The sequence below is a fragment of the Coregonus lavaretus genome, assembly GCF_964263955.1.
Source record: "Coregonus lavaretus genome assembly, chromosome: 3".
NCBI lineage: Eukaryota > Metazoa > Chordata > Actinopteri > Salmoniformes > Salmonidae > Coregonus > Coregonus lavaretus.
In genome coordinates, this window is record NC_139990.1 from 41,994,883 (window position 1) to 42,009,890 (window position 15,008).

The 15,008-nt window shown below is 47.1% G+C and overlaps 1 pseudogene across 1 annotated transcript in view; it reads left to right on the forward strand.

Moving 5' to 3' along the window:
• Window positions 1–15,008, forward strand: part of LOC311107354 (collagen alpha-1(XIV) chain-like) — a 148,862-nt pseudogene that overhangs the window by 20,463 nt on the left and 113,391 nt on the right. The window contains exons 12-13 of the transcript in view: window positions 366–508; window positions 7,837–7,969. The product of the transcript in view is annotated as a collagen alpha-1(XIV) chain-like (transcript). The remainder of the gene's footprint in view (window positions 1–365; window positions 509–7,836; window positions 7,970–15,008) is intronic.

The window sequence follows — 15,008 nt, forward strand, 5'->3', positions numbered from 1 at the left end:
TCAGAGTTATTCCTTGTCAGGTCATGTGGTCAGGAAAACATCCTGGCCCTAAGAGTGTTGCCTCTTTGGCAGGGGTTGCTTTGGTTTGGTTTTAGAATTACTTCTTACTTGAGCACGCTGGTATAAAACAGAGGTTCAATCCTGGTTCACAAAGATGTGTTTGTTGACTGCTTTGTGTTGTTAAAGTACATGATGCTGAATATCATGATTGTGATTGCATATGTTGATGATGAGTCATTTCATGTTGTGTTAACTCAACTCTGTATATCTGGTCTCTTGTCCTAGCTGTTATCAACTAACTGGCCTGGTCAAACGGATTAAATAAGTCGATACATTAATATCTCTGTGCTATCTGTCCCCTCCAGTGGTGCGTCAGGCGGTGAGAGGCCTACAGGTCCAGGATGAGACCACCTATAGTCTGAAGGTGTCATGGCAGCTGGAGGACCCTAAGGTGGACCAGTACAGAGTCACCTACGTCAGCCTCACGGGAGACCGCAACAAGGATTCAGTGAGTTTGGAGCCCGTTTAGAGGCAGAGACTTGCAGTGATCATGATCTGTGGTGTACTGATTGTAAGTCACTCTGGAGACCTCCTTATTCTCACTAGTCTCACACCATCCTGCACCTTAGCAGCCGTGTTGTTGGTTGTCTCACACCGTCCTGCACCTTAGCAGCTGTGTTGTTGGTTGTCTCACACCGTCCTGCACCTTAGCAGCCGTGTTGTTGGTTGTCTCACACCGTCCTGCACCTTAGCAGCCGTGTTGTTGGTTGTCTCACACCGTCCTGCACCTTAGCAGCCGTGTTGTTGGTTGTCTCACACCGACCTGCACCTTAGCAGCCGTGTTGTTGGTTGTCTCACACCGTCCTGCACCTTAGCAGCCGTGTTGTTGGTTGTCTCACACCGTCCTGCACCTTAGCAGCCGTGTTGTTGGTTGTCTCAGACCGTCCTGCACCTTAGCAGCCGTGTTGTTGGTTGTCTCACACCGTCCTGCACCTTAGCAGCCGTGTTGTTGGTAGTCTCACACCGTCCTGCACCTTAGCAGCCGTGTTGTTGGTTGTCTCACACCGTCCTGCACCTTAGCAGCCGTGTTGTTGGTTGTCTCACACCGTCCTGCACCTTAGCAGCCGTGTTGTTGGTTGTCTCACACCGTCCTGCACCTTAGCAGCCGTGTTGTTGGTTGTCTCACACCGTCCTGCACCTTAGCAGCTGTGTTGTTGGTTGTCTCACACCGTCCTGCACCTTAGCAGCCGTGTTGTTGGTTGTCTCACACTGTCCTGCACCTTAGCAGCCGTGTTGTTGGTTGTCTCACACCGTCCTGCACCTTAGCAGCCGTGTTGTTGGTAGTCTCACACCGTCCTGCACCTTAGCAGCCGCGTTGTTGGTTGTCTCACACCGTCCTGCACCTTAGAAGCCGTGTTGTTGGTTGTCTCACACCGTCCTGCACCTTAGCAGCCGTGTTGTTGGTTGTCTCACACCGTCCTGCACCTTAGCAGCCGTGTTGTTGGTTCTCTCACACCGTCCTGCACCTTAGCAGCCGTGTTGTTGGTTGTCTCACACCGTCCTGCACCTTAGCAGCCGTGTTGTTGGTTGTCTCATACCGTCCTGCACTTTAGCAGCCGTGTTGTTGGTTGTCTCACACCGTCCTGCACCTTAGCAGCCGTGTTGTTGGTTGTCTCACACCGTCCTGCACCTTAGCAGCCGTGTTGTTGGTTGTCTCACACCGTCCTGCACCTTAGCAGCCGTGTTGTTGATAGTCTCACACCGTCCTGCACCTTAGCAGCCGCGTTGTTGGTTGTCTCATACCGTCCTGCACCTTAGCAGCCGTGTTGTTGGTTGTCTCACACCGTCCTGCACCTTAGCAGCCGTGTTGTTGGTTGTCTCACACCGTCCTGCACCTTAGCAGCCGTGTTGTTGGTTGTCTCACACCGTTCTGCACCTTAGCAGCCGTGTTGTTGGTTGTCTCACACCGTCCTGCACCTTAGCAGCCGTGTTGTTGGTAGTCTCACACCGTCCTGCACCTTAGCAGCTGTGTTGTTGGTTGTCTCACACCGTCCTGCACCTTAGCAGCCGTGTTGTTGGTTGTCTCACACTGTCCTGCACCTTAGCAGCTGTGTTGTTGGTTGTCTCACACCGTCCTGCACCTTAGCAGCCGTGTTGTTGGTAGTCTCACACCGTCCTGCACCTTAGCAGCCGCGTTGTTGGTTGTCTCACACCGTCCTGCACCTTAGAAGCCGTGTTGTTGGTTGTCTCACACCGTCCTGCACCTTAGCAGCCGTGTTGTTGGTTGTCTCACACCGTCCTGCACCTTAGCAGCCGTGTTGTTGGTTCTCTCACACCGTCCTGCACCTTAGCAGCCGTGTTGTTGGTTGTCTCACACCGTCCTGCACCTTAGCAGCCGTGTTGTTGGTTGTCTCATACCGTCCTGCACCTTAGCAGCCGTGTTGTTGGTTGTCTCACACCGTCCTGTCACAGTGCTGTTTGAAAGGAACCAGATAAATGATTAACCATGCTCTTTTGGGGTCTCTGGAACCTAATGATCATGGTAGCTTAGTCACTGAACTAATTCCTGTAAGTCACAGAAATTGAGACACGTGTCGATCCACTGATTAGTTTGACGTACTGCATGGATGCATAATATCTATCTACACTCTTAGAAAAAAGGGTTCTACCTGGAACCAAAATGGTTCTACCTGGAACCAAAATGGTTCTACCTGGAACCAAAAGGGTTCTACCTGGAAACAAAAGGGTTCTACCTACAGGGACAGTCAAAGAACCCTAAGGTTCTAGATAGCACCTTTTTTTCTAAGAGTGTACTGCCATACTTGCCATAAAGACACCTCCAATTTGAAATCTGGTGGACACACTTGTGGAAGTCATTGTTGTCCTTTCAGTTGTCCTATTGATCATAAGGGCCTGTGTTGCTGAGCAACAACAGATACGTTTGGAATGTCAAGCCTTGGTTTCGACTGTACTTCAGACAAAGCATTGACACACGACTTAACCCTTCTCTGTTATGTATATGCCCTTCACAAAAACCTTATTTGTAGACAATGGATAGAATGGATTAACAGTGAGTGGGTGGTAGATGGATAAAAACATGTCAAGTTGATGGAGTGGTACATATGGAAGCATATGTGTGGAGACAGTGGAGACCAGGTGTCACGATCGTCATATGGAACAGACCAAGGCGCAGCGTGATGAACAAACATGACTTTAATTAGTTAAAGCGTCAAAATACAAAACAAAACACGACTCGTGACGTCCATGGTATCAATGACCGAACACGGAACAAAAACCCACAAACCCAAAGTGAAACACAGACAGTTAAATATGGCTCCCAATCAGAGACAACCAGCAACCAGCTGACACTCGTTGCCTCTGATTGGGAGTCACACAGACCAACCTAGAAATAAACACAACAGAACTACCAACATAGAAATAGAAAACATAGAATGAACACACCCTGGCTCAACATAATGAGTCCCAGAGCCAGGGTGTGACAGTACCCCCCCCTAAAGGCGCGGACTGCGACCGCGCCTCAACTAAACAAACCAGGGGAGGGCTGGGCGGGCATACCTCCTCGGCGGTGGTTCTGGCTCCGGCCTTGACCACCACCCTTCAATACACCCCCCAATGCGCCCCTGGTCCAGTCTGGCCCCGCCGGCTGGAGCAGGACTGGACTTAACAGGAGCGGTCCTTACCAGGCTGTCGACTCGCACCCCTGGCTTGGTGCGTGGAGGAGGAACGGGCCTTACCAGGCTGACGACGCGCACCCCTGGCTTGGTGCGTGGAGGAGGAATGGGCCTTACCAGGCTGACGACTCGCACCCCTGGCTTGGTGCGTGGAGGAGGAATGGGCCTTACCAGGCTGACTTCTCGCACCCCTGGCTTAGTGCGAGTGGCATGAACAGGCCGGACCGGGCTGGCGACGCGCACCGTAGGTTTGGTGCGAGTGGCAGGAACAGGCCGGGTCGGGCTGGCGACGCGCACCGTAGGTTTGGTGCGAGTGGCAGGAACAGGCCGGACCGGGCTGGCGACGCGCACCATAGGTTTGGTGCGAGTGGCAGGAACAGGCCGGGTCGGGCTGGCGACGCGCACCGTAGGTTTGGTGCGAGTGGCAGGAACAGGCCGGGTCGGGCTGGCGACGCGCACCGTAAACTTGGTGCGGGTGGCAGGAACAGGCCGGACCGGGCTGGCGACGCACACCGTAGGCTTGGTGTGTGGAGCAGGGACAGGCCGGGCTGGGCTGTCGACGCACACCGTAGGCTTGGTGCGTGGAGCAGGGACAGGCCGGGCTGGGCTGTCGACGCACACCGTAGGCTTGGTGCGTGGAGCAGGGACAGGCCGGACTGGGCTGGCGACGCACACCGTAGGCTTGGTGCGTGGAGCAGGGACAGGCCGGACTGGGCTGGCGACGCACACCGTAGGCTTGGTGCGTGGAGCAGGGACAGGCCGGACTGGGCTGGCAACGCACACCGTAGGCTTGGTGCGTGGAGCAGGGACAGGCCGGACTGGGCTGGCGACGCACACCGTAGGCTTGGTGCGTGGAGCAGGGACAGGCCGGACTGGGCTGGCGACGCACACCGTAGGCTTGGTGCGTGGAGCAGGGACAGGCCGGACTGGGCTGGCGACGCACACCGTAGGCTTGGTGCGTGGAGCAGGGACAGGCCGGACTGGGCTGGCGACGCACACCGTAGGCTTGGTGCGTGGAGCAGGGACAGGCCGGACTGGGCTGGCGACGCACACCGTAGGCTTGGTGCGTGGAGCAGGGACAGGCCGGACCGGGCTGTGGAGACGGATAGGAGGCCTGGAGTGAAGAGCGGCCACCACCCGTCCTGGCTGAATGCCTACCCTCACACACTCTGTGTGAGGCATCCGCACAGGACGTACAGGGCGGTGTACCCCTGGCCTGGTGGCCTTCTGGATCCGCCCCCTTTTCTCCTCCGTCAGCCCCGTCGTCCATGCCGTGTGCCCCCCCCTAAAAATTTTCTGCGGTTGCCTCACGACCGTCCGACGACGACCCTGATCACGCCGTAGCTCCTCTCTACGGCGCCTCTCCACTGTCTCACTCCATGGCCGGCGATCCATCCCGGCCAGGATTTCCCCCCAAGTCCAGGACCCTTTACCGTCCAATATCTCATCCCATGTCCAGGCTGCCTGCTCCTGGACACGCTGCTCCTCTTTCGCCAGGGCCTTTCCCGGCGCTTCCTCCCATGTCCACCCCAAGGGCTGCCCCTGGACACGCTGCTTGGTCGTTGCATGGTGGGTTTTTCTGTCACGATCGTGGGAAGGAGTAGACCAAGGCGCAGCGTGTGAAACAAACATGACTTTAATTAGTTAAAGTTAAATATACAAAACAAGAAACGACTCGTGACGTCCAACGATAACACTGACCGAAACACGGAACAAAAACCCACAAACCCAAAGTGAAACACAGACAGTTAAATATGGCTCCCAATCAGAGGCAACGAGTGTCAGCTGGTTGCTGGTTGTCTCTGATTGGGAGCCATATTTAACTGTCTGTGTTTCACTTTGGGTTTGTGGGTTTTTGTTCCGTGTTTCGGTCAGTGTTATCGTTGGACGTCACGAGTCGTTTCTTGTTTTGTATATTTAACTTTAACTAATTAAAGTCATGTTTGTTTCACACGCTGCGCCTTGGTCTACTCCTTCCCACGATCGTGACACCAGGGTGGCAGATAGTCTAGCGGTTAAGAGCGTTGGGCCAATAACCGAAAGGTCACTGGTTCAAATCCCAGAGCCAACAAGGTGACAAATCTGCTGATGTGCCCTTGAGCGAGGCACGTAACCCTAGTCGCTCTGGATAAGAGCGTCTGCTAAATGAGTAAAATGTAGGTAGCTTCGCCAAAGTATGCTTAACCTGGTATGTAAGATACCCTATCATCTGACGGGAGTTATTTTTTTGATCTCCCAGCTCAAATTCAATAGAATCACACCAATTTATACTCCAGAATGTTCAATAGAATCACACCATTTTATTCTCCAGCATGTTCAATAGAATCACACCATTTTATTCTCCAGCATGTTCAATAGAATCACACCATTCTATTCTCCAGCATGTTCAATAGAATCACACCAATTTATTCTCCAGCATGTTCAATAGAATCACACCATTTTATTTTCCAGTGTGTTCAATAGAATCACGGTGTCTGAAGTGTGTTGAGTCATCTGTACAATGAGAAAAATGATTTGTTTGGGCGCCTTCCATCTCTCTGCCCCAAACTCCACAGAGCCCTTGTGGCCAAGTGCCTCTACAGCGATTCAGCGCTTAAACCCTCCTTCTATTCCTTCTCCTTCACCTGTATTTTAATTTCCACCTGGCTCCTGCTGTGCTGGGTAAGATAGAGGGGATGGAGCAACGTGGAAGACATTCCATTATCTTTTCAACAAGCATTTAGGTCACTGAGGAACGAATGGAACACACTGGCTGAGTCCCATACGGCACCCTATTCCCTATATAGGGCCCATAGGGTTCTGGTCAAAAGTAGTGCACTATATAGGGAATAGGGTGCCATTTGGGACGCATCCATAGAGAACAAAAAAAACAAATAATCAGACTGGAGTAGAGACTTGTGAGGACATGCTCCTTAGAGAGAACGGTTGGGACTTTCAGATCGTTCAGTTTGGGCTGAGCCAAGCTAACTCCCCTGGCATGTCTGATTCAGCACCACATGTCTATTGGACAGTTCCGCTAATCAGAGTTGTTGTGCCAGGAGTCAGGACAGTCCACCTCTGGTGTGGGGTCTGACAGGGGATGGGATGGAGGATAGGGAAGGGGTTGTGGATTTAGCCTCTCGCTCCTCTGCATGTGAGGATATGCCTTCTTAGAGAGGACATTTGGGAGCGTTCACTTTGGGCGCGACCAACTACTTGGCAGTTCCGATTTAAGCACCACATGCCTGGTGGACAGTCCATTTCCAGGGTATGGGGCTTGACACTTCACAGGATGGGGTAGGGAGGGATGTCCTCATTGCCTTGCATCTTAAAAGCCCAGTCAACCAGGGAGGATGGATCATAGAGGACTTCTAAATAGTTTATGCAGTGAGGCTGTCATACGAAATCTAATTCCAAGTAATGATAATAAAATTGAAAACATTTTACTTAGTGTACCTTCTGAGGGAACTTTTTACCATTTCAAACTATTTTTAGGAACATCCTTTGGGAACTTATTTGTATATCATATTTTTAACTATGGTCTAATAGTCTAATGGGCGACCAGAACAGCGTGATCCAACTAATCTGTTTATGATTATGCAGAGAGGTAATATCAGGCTAACTTTGCTTGTGTCTCAAATAGCACCCTATTCCCTATATAGTGCACTACTCTAGGAACAGAAACCATATGGGCCCTGGTCAAAAGTAGTGCACTAAATAGGTAATAAGGTGCCATTTGGGATTTTCCTTAGATGTTAGTCCTTCTTGTCACCACCAACGTATAAGGTTTAACTGTCCTGTCATTGAGGCCAGTTTTGGTCAAACCACGTATCAGCCTCACACCCAAACACAAGTGTCCGTTCAGCCATTGGCCACTGTGGGAACTGGCCAATCAGCAGGCTAGATGAGGCGTTAGATATGTTTGATTGATGATGTGTCAGTAGCAGTGGAGTAAGACACTGTGGAGGTCAGATATATTTCTGAGGAGAAACGCTTATGCTCATGCACACACGCACACACACACACACACACACACACACACACACACACACACACACACACACACACACACACACACACACACACACACACACACACACACACACACACACACACACACACATTGTGTAACACTATGTATAATCTTTACCCCTCTACCCTGTAGGTCCTGGTGCCTGGGCAGCAGACCACAGTCCTTCTCCAGCCTTTGCTGTCTGACACAGAGCACAAGGTGACCGTCACCCCAGTCTACACAGACGGACAGGACGGCATCAGTGTGTCTTCTGTGGGCAGAACATGTGAGTACAGCCTTTCTTGTAGATGGTTCTATGCAGTGTCCATAAGGTCAGTGGGAAGCTGTTCTTATAGCTAGTGGAACGACTGGGGTTTAGACCTGGCTCCATTGTGTGCCATAAGACTGTGTTAGCATTGCTTAGAAATGCTGGGGTGTATGGTAAATGTTATCATGCAATTAAAGCTCTGTATAGAGCTCCAGTCACCTGTGTCTATATATAGAGCTGTAGTCACCTGTATCTATATATAGAGCTCTTGTCACCTGTGTCTATATATAGAGCTCTAGTCACCTGTGTCTATATATAGAGCTCTAGTCACCTGTGTTTATATATAGAGCTGTAGTCACCTGTATCTATATATAGAGCTCTAGTCACCTGTGTCTATATATAGAGCTCTAGTCACCTGTGTTTATAAATAGAGCTCTAGTCACCTGTATCTATATATAGAGCTCTAGTCACCTGTGTCTATATATAGAGCTCTAGTCACCTGTGTTTATATATAGAGCTGTAGTCACCTGTATCTATATATAGAGCTGTAGTCACCTGTGTCTATATGTAGAGCTCTAGTCACCTGTGTCTATATATAGAGCTGTAGTCACCTGTGTCTATATCAAGAGCTCTAGTCACCTGTGTTTATATATAGAGCTGTAGTCACCTGTGTCTATATATAGAGCTCTAGTCACCTGTGTTTATATATAGAGCTGTAGTCACCTGTGTCTATATATAGAGCTCTAGTCACCTGTGTATATATATATAGAGCTGTAGTCACCTGTCTATATAAAGCTCTAGTCACCTGTGTCTATATATAGAGCTCTAGTCACCTGTGTCTATATAGAGCTCTAGTCACCTGTATCTATATATAGAGCTCTAGTCACCTGTGTCTATATATAGAGCTCTAGTCACCTGTGTTTATATATAGAGCTGTAGTCACCTGTGTCTATATATAGAGCTCTAGTCACCTGTGTCTATATATAGAGCTCTAGTCACCTGTGTCTATATAGAGCTCTAGTCACCTGTATCTATATATAAAGCTATAGTCACCTGTGTCTATATATAGAGCTGTAGTCACCTGTATCTATATATAGAGCTCTAGTCACCTGTATCTATATATAGAGCTTTAGTCACCTGTGTCTATTTATAGAGCTGTAGTCACCTGTATCTATATATAGAGCTGTAGTCACCTGTGTCTATATATAGAGCTCTAGTCACCTGTACAGTGGGGAGATCAAGTATTTGATACACTGCCGATTTTGCAGGTTCTCCTACTTACAAAGCATGTAGAGGTCTGTAATTTTTATCATAGGTACACTTCAACTGTGAGAGACGGAATCTAAAACAAAAATCCAGAAAATCACATTGTATGATTTTTAAGTAATTAATTTGCATTTTATTGCATGACATAAGTATTTGATCACCTACCACCTACCATGACATAAGTATTTGATCACCTACCAACCAGTAAGACCTGTTAGTTTTTCTTTAAGAAGCCCTCCTGTTCTCCACTCATTACCTGTATTAACTGCACCTGTTTGAACTTGTTACCTGTATAAAAGACACCTGTCCACACACTCAATCAAACAGACTCCAACCTCTCCACAATGGCCAAGACCAGAGAGCTGTGTAAGGACATCAGGGATAAAATTGTAGACCTGCACAAGGCTGGGATGGGCTACAGGACAATAGGCAAGCAGCTTGGTGAGAAGGCAACAACTGTTGGCGCAATTATTAGAAAATGGAAGAATTTCAAGATGACTGTCATCACCCTCGGTCTGGGGCTCCATGCAAGATCTCACTTCGTGGGGCATCAATGATCATGAGGAAGGTGAGGGATCAGCCCAGAACTACACGGCAGGACCTGGTCAATGACCTGAAGAGAGCTGGGACCACAGTCTCAAAGAAAACCATTAGTAACACACTACGCCGTCATGGATTAAAATCCTGCAGCGCACGCAAGGTCCCCCTGCTCAAGCCAGCGCATGTCCAGGCCCGTCTGAAGTTTGCCAATGACCATCTGGATGATCCAGAGGAGGAATGGGAGAAGGTCATGTGGTCTGATGAGACAAAAATAGAGCTTTTTGGTCTAAACTCCACTCGCCGTGTTTGGAGGAAGAAGAAGGATGAGTACAACTCCAAGAACACCATCCCAACCGTGAAGCATGGAGGTGGAAACATCATTCTTTGGGGATGCTTTTCTGCAAAGGGGACAGGACGACTGCACCGTATTGAGGGGAGGATGGATGGGGCCATTTATCGTGAGATCTTGGCCAACAACCTCCTTCCCTCAGTAAGAGCATTGAAAATGGGTCGTGGATGGGTCTTCCAGCATGACAACGACCCGAAACACACAGCCAGGGCAACTAAGGAGTGGCTTTGTAAGAAGCATCTCAAGGTCCTGGAGTGGCCTAGCCAGTCTCCAGACCTGAACCCAATAGAAAATCTTTGGAGGGAGCTGAAAGTCCGTATTGCCCAGCGACAGCCCCGAAACCTGAAGGATCTGGAGAAGGTCTGTATGGAGGAGTGGGCCAAAATCCCTGCTGCAGTGTGTGCAAACCTGGTCAAGACCTACAGGAAACGTATGATCTCTGTAATTGCAAACAAAGGTTTCTGTACCAAATATTAAGTTCTGCTTTTCTGATGTATCAAATACTTATGTCATGCAATAAAATGCAAATGAATTACTTAAAAATCATACAATGTGATTTTCTGGATTTTTGTTTTAGATTCCGTCTCTCACAGTTGAAGTGTACCTATGATATAAATTACAGACCTCTACATGCTTTGTAAGTAGGAAAACCTGCAAAATCGGCAGTGTATCAAATACTTGTTCTCCCCACTGTATATATAGAGCTGTAGTCACCTGTGTCTATATAGAGCTGTGGTCACCTGTGTCTATATAGAGCTGTAGTCACCTGTGTCTATATAGAGCTGTAGTCACCTGTTTCTATATATAGAGCTCTAGTCACCTGTGTCTATATAGAGAGCTCTAGTCACCTGTGTCTATATACAGTGCATTCGGAAAGTATTCAGACCCCTTCACTTTTTCCACATTTTGTTACGTTACAGACTTATTTTAAAATGGATTAAATAAAACATTTTCCTCATCAATCTACACACAATACCCCATAATGAAAATGCGAAAACAGTTTTTTTGAAATTTTTGCAAATATATTAAAAATACAAAACAGAAAGTATTCAGACCCTTTGCTATGAGACTCGAAATTGAGCTCAGGTGCATCCTGCTTCCATTGATCATCCTTGAGATGTTTCAACAACTTGATTAGAGTCCACCTGTGGTAAATGAAATTGATTGGACATGATTTGGAAAGGCACACACCTGTCTATATAAGGTCCCACAGTTGACAGTGCATGTCAGAGGTTGAAGGAATTGTCCGTAGAGCACTGAGACAGGATTGTGTCGAGGCACAGATCTGGGGAAAGGTACCAAAAAACTTCGCAAGCATTGAAGGTTCCCAAGAACACAGTGGCCGCCATCATTCTTAAATGGAAGAAGTTTGGAACCACCAAGATTCTTCCTAGAGCTGCCCCAAACTGAGCAATCGGGGGAGAAGGGCCTTGGTCAGGGAGGTGACCAAGAACCTGATAGTCACTCTGACAGAGCTCCAGAGTTCCTCTTTGGAGATGGGAGAACCTTCCAGAAGGACAACCATCTCTGCAGCACTCCACCCATCAGGCCTTTATGGTAGAGTGGCCAGACGGAAGCCACTCCTTAGTAAAAGGCACATGACAGCACGCTTGGAGTTTGCCAAAAGGCACCTAAAGACTCTCAGACCATGAGAAACAAGATTCTCTAGTCTGATGAAACCAAGATTGAACTCTTTGGCCTGAATGCCAAGCGTCATGTCTGGAGGAAACCTGGCATCATCCCTATGGTGAAGCATGGTGGTGGCAGCATCATGCTATGGGGATGTTTTTCAACGGCAAGGACTGGGAGACTAGTCAGGATTGACGGAAAGATGAACGGAGCAAAGTACAGAGAGATCCTTGATGAAAACCTGCTCCAGAGCGCTCAGGACCTCAGACGGGGGCGAAGATTCACCTTCCAACAGGACAACAACACTAAGTACACAGCCAAGACAACACAGGAGTGGCTTTGGGACAAGTCTCTGAATGTCCTTGAGTGGCCCAGCCAGAGAACTGAAAATAGCTGTGCAGTGACGCTCCCCATCCAAACTGACAAAGCTTGAGAGGATCTGCAGAGAAGAATGGGAGAAACTCCCCAAATACAGGTGTGCCAAGCTTGTAGCGTCATACCTAAGAAGACTTGAGGCTGTGATCACTGCCAATGGTGCTTCAACAAAGTACTGAGTAAAGGGTCTGAATACTTATGTAAATGTGATTTTTTTTTTAATACATTTGCAAACATTTCTACAAACCTGTTTTTGTTTTGTTATTTTAGGGTATTGTGTGTAGATTGATGAGGGAGAAAAAAACAATTTAATACATTTTAGAATAAGGCTGTAATGTAACAAAATGGAAAAGCCAAGGGGTCTGAATACTTTCCGAATGCACTGTATAGAGCTGTAGTCACTTGTGTCTATATAGAGGGTGGCTATTTGAAGAATCTCAAATATAAAATATGTTTTGATTTGTTTAACACTTTTTTGGTTACTACATGATTCCATATGTGTTATTTTTGATGTCTTCACTATTATTCTACAATGTAGAAAATAGTAAAAATAAAGAAAAACCCTTGAATGAGTAGGTGGGTCCAAACTTTTGACTGGCACTGTATATATATGTGTATATATATATATATATATATATATATATATATATATATATATATATATATATATATATATATATATACAGTTGAAGTCAGAAATGTACATACACTTAGGTTGGAGTCATTAAAACTTGTTTTTCAACCACTCCACAAATTTCTTGTTAACAAACTATAGTTTTGGCAAGTTGGTTAGGACATCTACTTTGTGCATGACACAAGTAATTTTTCCAACAATTGTTTACAGACAGATTATTTAACTTATAATTCACTGTATCACAATTCCAGTGGGTCAGAAGTTTACATGCAGTAAGTTGACTGTGCCTTTAAACAGCTTGGAACATTCCAGAAAATGATATCATGGCTTTAGAAGCTTCAGATGGGCTAATTGACATAATTTGAGTCAATTGGAGGTGTACCTGTGGATGTATTTCATGGCCTACCTTCAAACTCACTGCCTCTTTGCTTGACATCATGGGAAAATCAAAAAATCTTTTTGTAGACCTCCACAAATCTGGTTCATCCTTGGGAGCAATTTCCAAACGCCTGAAGGTACCACGTTCATCTGTACAAACAATTGTACGCGAGTATAAACACCATGGGACCACGCAGCCGTCATACTGCTCAGGAAGGAGACGCGTTCTGTCTACTAGAGATGAACGCACTTTAGTGCGGAAAGTGCAAATTAATCCCAGAACAACAGCAAAGGACCTTGTGAAGATGCTGGAGGAAACAGGTACAAAAGTATCTATATCCACAGTAAAACGAGTCCTATATCAACATGACCTGAAAGGCGGCTCAGTAAGGAAGAAGCCACTGCTGCAAAACCGCCATAAAAAAGCCAGACTACTACTTTTTGGAGAAATGTCCTCTGGTCTGATGAAACAAAAATTGAACTATTTGGCCATAATGACCATCGTTATGTTTGGAGGAAAAAGGGGGGTGCTTGCAAGCCGAAGAACACCATCCCAACCGTGAAGCACGGTGGTGACAGCATCATGCTGTGGGGGTGCTTTGCTGCAGGAAGGACTAGTGCACTTCACAATATAAATGGATATATTGAAGCAACATCTCAAGACATCAGTCAGGAAGTTAAAGCTTGGTCGCAAATGGGTCTTCCAAATGGACAATGACCCCAAGCATACTTCCAAAGTTGTGGCAAAATGGCTTACGGACAACAAAGTCAAGGTATTGGAGTGGCCATCACAAAGCCCTGACCTTGAAGGTAGGCCTTGAAATACATCCACAGGTACACCTCCAATTGACTCAAATGATGTCAATTAGCCTATCAGAAGCTTCTAAAGCCATGACATAATTTTCTGGAATTTTCCAAGCTGTTTAAAGGCACAGTCAACTTAGTGTAAACTTCTGACCCACTGGAATTGTGATACAGTGAATTTTAAGTGAAATAATCTGTCTGTAAACAATTGTTGGAAAAGTTATTTTTGTCATGCACAAAGTAGATGTCCTAACCAACTTGCCAAAGCTATAGTTTGTTAACAAGAAATGTGTGGAGTGGTTGAAAAACATTTCTAATGACTCCAACCTATGTGTATGTAAACTTCCGACTTCAACTGTATACATGTATGTGTGCATATATATACATTATTATTTTATTTTGCTACAGCAAATACAGTGTCTTATAAACCCATGTGGGCGGGGCATCCTGAAGATGCAATACTCCATGTGGGCGGGTTATCCTGAAGATGCATGACTCCATGTGGGCGGGGCATCCTGAAGATGCATGACTCCATGTGGGCGGGGCATCCTGAAGATGCATGACTCCATGTGGGCGGGTTATCCTGAAGATGCATGACTCCATGTGGGCGGGGCATCCTGAAGATGCATGACTTCATGTGGGCGGGGCATCCTGAAGACTTTATAATAAAATAAATACAATAAAAATTAAGTCGTAGGCATTTTCTTGAGGAGGGTTATCCATCTAGATACCAATCACAGTAGGTTCACTGAACCACCTCTGTTAGACTAGTTACAGCAGGTGGCAAATGTTCCCTGTGTGTCGGTTCCCTGTCGTCACCCTCTGAGGACGGTGTAAACGGACAGCCGACAGTTATTGATCATGTCCATTAATAAGCTTAATGAAAGCCATTCATAATCATACAGCCATTCTGCTCTCAGTAATGAGCCACTAAAACACTTCCTCATGCTGTAATTGATTATGTACACTCAGCTCAACATCATTGGCTGAATTATTAAACACTCTACCAATAGCTGGCGAAGTGTCCAAAATGGTATCCTATTCGCTACATCAGTCATACTCAACAGGTGGACCGCGGGCCG